Raw genomic sequence first — 7,169 nt, 5'->3', positions numbered from 1 at the left:
AGACAGTGTTGGGGTTTAGCAATCCTCTTGAGGGTTTTGTAGCATCAACCAACAAAAAAAAAAAAACATGGGCCTTACAGGCTTTTTTTTTTACTCCTTGTAGTTATAATTTCTAAATTTAAAAGTCCCATATTTATTAGGGTCGATAATTAAATGGGAGCTAAAGGTCATTAGGCCAAGGTGAAGGTAATTTAATTTATCATGATGAGCCTGCAGAGTAAGCAAGGTATAATCAGAAGAGCATGTATCTAATTTGGGGAGCTGAATGAGAAATTATAAGTGGTAGGGTAGAGAATCAATCATATCTGAGTTGGTGGTCTAACCCTGTATTAATAGAGAATGAGCCGATGAGGTGTTTGGTAATTTGGGAGTCATGATGAGACTTGAGGCTTGTCCTTGTACAATTAGGAAATACATATAGCCAATGTGTTCAGCCTGATTGGTTCCAAGTAGGCTAGAATTAGCACGGTAGGTACCTCGGCTACTGCCAAGTCTTTCATTCTAGTGGGATGCTCAACCAAGATGTGGATTGTATTTCCAAGTAGGCTAGAATTAGCACGGTAGGTACCTCGGCTACTGCCAAGTCTTTCATTCCAGTGGGGTGCTCAACCAAGATGTGGATTGTATTTGAGAAGTTGTTGACTAGGGAGGGGTATCTCTCCAATAACGAGTGAGCACGAAATGGTGTGTGAGTATTGAACCTAGTAACAGGGTTCCATAAAAAGTTGGATAAAGAAAGAACAAGCAACAAGGCTATTCCCTGCCCTCTCCAAGATGGCTTAAGGCCAATTATGATGGTGCTTTTGATCCATCCTCGAAATCAGGTGGGATGGGGGTAATTGTTCGACATGCTTTGGGTGATGTTGTTGGCGGTGTTTGGCTCCAAAACCAGCCTAGCGTGCAAATAGTCTCTTTTGAGTGCGCGAGCGTGCTAACATCGTGTGGTGCAGTTGTCGGGGCATCTCTTGAGCTGACTTCTTGATCAAATGCTATGGACGAGGAGAGCACCAACCTCGTCACCAGGTTCTTTTCTATGCCTTTCAGAAAAGGACTTCTTGCCTTACGGGGAAGGACTTGTGGTGTGATCTCTTGCTTCATCAAGTCGATACTTAGTGTTGTAGACTAAGCAGAGCAATCACCGGAAAGTAGGAGAAATCACAGGTTTTGCTAAAGCATGTCTTTAACTTCGCTGCGTTGCGAGGGCGTTACCCTTGCTTCGCTGGTTTTCAACTAGGTTGAAGGTTGCTCCGGGGAGGCTTTGATAATCTGTGCAATTAGTTGATTGAAGAGTTGTGTGTTATTTGTCCCTGAACCCCAGTATTTACACCTTAGGGTTTCGACTATTCCTTGCCATAGAAGGATTATTGATTGAAAATTCCTAATCGGTCTTTCACTATGCTAGAAAAGCAATTAGATGACAGAGGAGATCTGTCGTCTAATCAAAAAAAAATTTGTTGTCTAGTACGGTGCAATCTCTTGGGGGTATCAGATGACAGATTTCCTCTATCGTCTAAATAATCAGACGACATAAAGTTTTTAGGTCTTCTATTGTCTGATGAAATCAAGACATGAGTTTTAGTGAATTCAGACGACAGATAAATGTCATGTGATCTGAAAAGAAATAACAGTTCCTTGTAATTTCTATGACCTAATGCTTATTCCAAAGACAGAAAAATGGTCATTTCTGTGGTTTGAATGCACCAAAGTAGAAGATATGAAATCCTATCTATTGTCTGAATGGAATTATAATAACAGTTTAGTGTTGTTTTATTCAAATTCCAATAACAGTTAACTGTCATTAGCATTCAATTCAGATTACATTTATCTATTGTCTTTAGTAGCCTACAATAACATTTATCTGTTGTTTAAGTGCACAAGTAACAACATATTTTTTCTTGTATCTATTGTTCTTAGATATGTCCAATAACATATTTGGATTTCATTTTGTTGTTGCTTTTTATTTCTGATGACAATTTTCTGTTGTTTGAGTGCACAAGTAACAACATATTTTTTCTTATTTCTATTGTTCTTAGATATGTCCAACAACATATTTGGATTTCATTTTGTCGTTTTTTATTTCAAATGACAATTTTCTGTTGTTTGAGTGCACAAGTAACAACATATTTTTTCTAGTTTATGTTGTTCTAAGATATGTCCAACAACATATTTGGATTTCATTTTGTTGTTGCTTTCTAATTTAGATGACATATTTGTATTCTCGTTGCTCCACAATTATGTAAATCTGGAAACTACCCAATACATTTATCAAATATGGAATCCATTCATAAAAATACCAATATTTGATTAATCTGTTACTGCAGCTATACATACATCCATAATGGAGGTAAACTTAGTAAACATCAGTTCAATAACCCATAGCAGTCGGCATGATCGACAAATGGAACCCAAAAAACATTGATATCTCATACTATTGATCATGTTTGGTGAAGGCATATTTAGGTGGTGCATCAGTCTCTTCAACAGCTGGTTTCGGCACTATTTTTTTTACCTCTTTTTTCATTTGCAGTGCCTTCATCCTTAGTGCTAATGCTTTAACTTTGGCTATGTTGTTAGACCGGGGAGCCATGGCCTGAAAGAAACAGATCAACAGTCAACAATATGTATCAATAAATGGTTGAAAACACACAATTAAGTTAAGGAACCAAATGTCAAAAACTTAACAACCACATCAACTCACCAAGTAAACAAACATCAGAACAATTCTAGCATTGATGCAAGGAACAGTTGACTTCTTAACAAAAGAGTATGATCTTCATCTTCAGAACAAGAAACTACAACCCGCTAACTACTTGACAGTAAACACTAGAACAATCTGTTCAAGTACTTACAATTTGTATATAATTGATAATGTCCTTGTCATTAGCATCCAAATGTTTGTGCCAGAATCCCACATACTTATTAGCAATATTATTAGGACTAAAGAATCCCAATTCGAAAACCTAGCTAGAAGAAACTAGATTTTCTCCCTGTGCCAATGACTGTGAAGAACTTATATCATAAAATTCAAGCCAATACTGTGAGGGCAGCAAGCTGAAGATGAACATGAAAATTGTAGTGGAATCTAAAACATTTACACTTGGTTCCGACACCCATTGGCATCCAAATTTGTGCCTAATACGGTTCATACCTCCAAATGCAGCACTGGCACTCCAAATTTGTGCCAATGACTATAATAAACTGCATAAAACTGCAAACCCTTAAATGATATACAAGCAAATCAAGGAGCATAGCCTCCACAAAGCAACAAAATTTATAGCAACTGAAACCATGGTTAAATCGACCACATGAACCTTTTAAAGCTATAAAACAGATCAAAAAACATAATAAGCTAAGTGACACAATTCTAGACACACCAAAGTTGTTTAAGACAAGCTTTTCATACAACTCTGGATCCATTAGGTCTTGAGCATAAACTTGAGGTTTTAACCAAGACAAAACTGGAGTACCACTCACAAGATGATGCACAGCAGTATATATTGCACCGAACGGAAAATATTAGTATAGTTGTTATACTCTACTCTTCAGTCAAGTTGCTAAAGAAGAAGAAGAAGAAGATAAATTTACTATTTTCTCCCCAGTTTATTATCAACAAAATTACAGATTTTGTCTGATGTCAATTGACCAACCTTTTGCACACTCATTCCGCGCCTGGTTCCAATCTATTTCATGATGGGGGATATTAAAAAGCTCCTTTCTCAAAGACAAAACTGTTAGGTGTGACTGGACCAACAAACTGCTTTCCATAGAAGTAAGACACTAGCAAATAGACCATGCGGCAATGATACCACATCCGTCCTGCATAGTAAAAAGTAAATCAATATTTCTGCTACAGAGACTTTTGAAGATCAAAGCAATTATCCCATATATGCCACAGCCCACAAGTAATCCCATCAAGCCTCAAGGCTCAAAGGTAACCAGGCTTGATGACTTGGTACACTTATCGGGTAAACCAATAAGCCATAATCAAAACACAAACTTCCTTACTTTACCTGTTATAAAATCTTTAAGTAGAGCATGTGATCTGCCACAAAAAAAAAACAACAATTAAATAGAGTAGAAGAGCATATTTCTTTTTTCTTTTTACTACCTACTTTATGTAGTCATAAACATTACAAAAAATATCAAAATATACAATGTAAACTTGAGAGAAAAAAAAAAGCAAACAAACATGTATATAAATGAAAGCTTTAAAGAGGATAGATACACAAAACTTGTTACTCAATTTGAAATGGCAATTGCAATAAAGGATGCAAGTTGACCTAAAATCCAACTGCAAGATACCTTGACTTGGGCTTGGATGTAATAGACTGTTCTGGTCAGAAACATTTAGCATATCAAGATGGTGTATAACTTCCAGCAGAGGATATTATATATATTGTCCACAATATCAATGTGTTATCAACTAACCTCTCATGCAAATATGAGCAATGTTTCAATATTGTACCTTCAAGCCTTCAATATTAATGATCTGTTATGCAGTTCCTGTTTGATATGCCATGAAGTTTAGAGATCATGTTCTCTGAAGTACGACATTTTGATTTTCACTTACACGCCATAAAGAGACTGAAATCTGAACGAATCATTCAACTTTAGCAATAAATCAAAGTATGTTAAGTGTTCCAAATCTTTATGCTTCTGAGTTCCAATCATTGAGAAGATAAAAAGACTAATCTCGTACACAAGAAAAAGAAGAGAAAAGATTCAAAATTTACTCGTCAACCATACAATAAAAAATAACCAACTACCAAAATTATTGTTTTGATTCAGATTTCAAGAATTTTGACTTGCTTCAAACAAAAATAAAATGGGAACTGATTTTTCAATGTTGTTTACTAAGTGGTAACATAGAGGACATATGATATGAATAATATCACAATGAAATTAAAGAATCAAATCTATGGCAACATCATGTATCGCTAACTATGCCTTTAACCAAAAAAGAAGAAGAAGAAGAAGAAAGCAACCTAATTTGTTCTTGATTGGGTCATCATTCCACTAACCTATTAAGAAACCATTGAAGGAAGCCACGAGCGCAGTACCTAGATCTCTCAAGACAAAGTTTTTACAACTAATCTACAATTAATTTACACCTAATATAGCATATATAAGGGGGAAAAATAAGACAAAATGAAATCTGGAAGCTAGAGTTACAGAAGAGATACTTTTCAATCTTGTTCCAATTAAAACCCATACCCACGAAGAGAGCCGACGAAGAAAGGTTTGCATTCAGATTTTGGGTTGGCTGGTTTGAGGTGTTAGCTTACGGTTTCAGGAGTGAGAAATGAAAGTAAGAGAGGTAGAGGCCGAGAAGCAGGCGAGCCAAAGGAGAAGAGAGACATGGATTGGAAACGGTGGTGGACGACGCAGAGTGGGGGTTGCGGTTTTGGTAGATCAGATTTTGATTTAGGTCTGACCTCTCAAGTCCCAATTAGATATATATATATATATATATATATATATACTATTATATACTATTATTAAGAGAATAGGTTTTGTTAGCCAAAACAGAAAAAATGTACCAAAATGACTCTGAAATATTTAAAAACTTTACAACTCATAAATTAGATAGGGGTAATATAGTCAAATTAAAAAATAAACAGAAAATAGGAAAAAGAAAAAAAATGGTGAAAGTGAAACAGATAAGAACTTGAAAAAAAAAATACTCCATCCTGTAAAAAAAAAATCCCAATTCCTATTAAAAAAAATCAATGTTCACACACATAGTGTGTGAGGCCCATCTAGTGTGTATATATATATATATATATATATATATATACACATATATATATATATAGAGAGAGAGAGAGAGAGAGAGAGAACTGCGAATTTGTGTGGCAAAAAGAAGTGGGAAGTTCAACTTTTGGCAAAAGAAATGGGCGGGGCTCCTTTTTTTTTTTAGCCGTCCTTATAGGGTTACACTTCCATAAAAATGTGTCCTTATTAGGAGTCCTTGTAGATAATATTTGTAGTAGTGAAAAACCATGCTAGCTGAAAACAATGGTATTTGAAATCTCCCTTGTAAAACAAAGAGTGTTGTTCTAAAATAGAAATTAAATTTCAAACAGCACTAAACAACAGTATATATTGGCATATTGCCATAGGTAAAAACAATTTTAGGATGATTTTGAAGGCCTCTATTCGGGTGATGACCCCAAAGTAACAACTAATGCAAATCCAGAATCTCGTCCTTGAGAAGCTAAAAACAGAAATTGTAATTTTAGTGTCAAGGAAGAAACATAGCAATAATATTCTAAAGCTGAGGAGTGCAGGCTATGCAGCAAACAATAATGTCAGTAATTGCTCCTTGTGTCTATTTAGAAGGTAAAGATTAACAAGTTGAAGATAATTTGATTAAAAAGTTTAGCTTGGCACATACAGCATCGTGAGAGCATTGCATATAGCAAGATATCCCCCATCGAGTGACCAATTGCAAGAAGCTTCCCATCCTCTGGTTTGCATTGAGTTCTTATATACTCCATCTGAGATGAGAAAACCATTGTTTGAACCAATCATAATATCAAAACATTAAATCTTTGTAGTCGCAAAGACATGCACATATGCACACACACATGTACTGATGTACACAACCATCTGTGATTCAAAATGAGAATCCTATTCAAGACACTAAATTCTCTAGAGTATAAAGTCAAGCATATTAAAGGATGTCACCTCACCACAACACCCACATCCTCTTCCAAGTAGTGATCAAAGTCCCAATCAAGCTTTGCGACAAGAACAAGTTGCTTCTGGAAATCTTCTAATGTAGTTGAAAAACGCTCTTGGAAGTCTGCAAAACTTGTAACCGCTCGTTGACCTACTTCCATGATGTTTAATGGTGTTTGACTTAAACCCCTAATTTCTGCAGCACGGTTTTGCCCTGCTTCTAACAAACCTGCAAAAGTGGAAACTCACCGAATTTGATTCCAAGCATACAAACAAACAAGCAAGCAAACATAAAGTATGACAATTTCTCAGGTAAAATGCACAAAAAAAATCACACAAGTTTATGGCTAGTTAAAATCTTCAATTCTTTTTCTTTTGAAAGAAATTTAACAATTCTTTTTTCTTTTCTTTTTTTCCACAACTGATGGGTAAACAAACATGCAATACCTCAAAACACCATTTTTCTGTCATTAATGGGCATAATA

The 7,169-nt window shown here is 35.5% G+C and overlaps 1 long non-coding RNA gene across 1 annotated transcript; it reads right to left on the bottom strand.

The window, feature by feature from the left end:
- Nucleotides 1-2,246: 2,246 nt before the first annotated feature.
- On the bottom strand, nucleotides 2,247-5,442 carry LOC121052101. Its single transcript, XR_005807981.1, has 3 exons — nucleotides 4,011-5,442; nucleotides 3,648-3,816; nucleotides 2,247-2,590 (listed from the first exon to the last, which is right to left on the bottom strand). It is a non-coding gene; the product is annotated as an uncharacterized LOC121052101 (long non-coding RNA).
- Nucleotides 5,443-7,169: the final 1,727 nt, after the last annotated feature.

This window comes from Rosa chinensis, chromosome 3 (genome assembly GCF_002994745.2).
Source record: "Rosa chinensis cultivar Old Blush chromosome 3, RchiOBHm-V2, whole genome shotgun sequence".
NCBI classification, from domain to species: domain Eukaryota; kingdom Viridiplantae; phylum Streptophyta; class Magnoliopsida; order Rosales; family Rosaceae; genus Rosa; species Rosa chinensis.
Note: the sequence above shows the minus strand (reverse complement) of the source record. Positions and strands in the feature narration are given on the sequence as shown.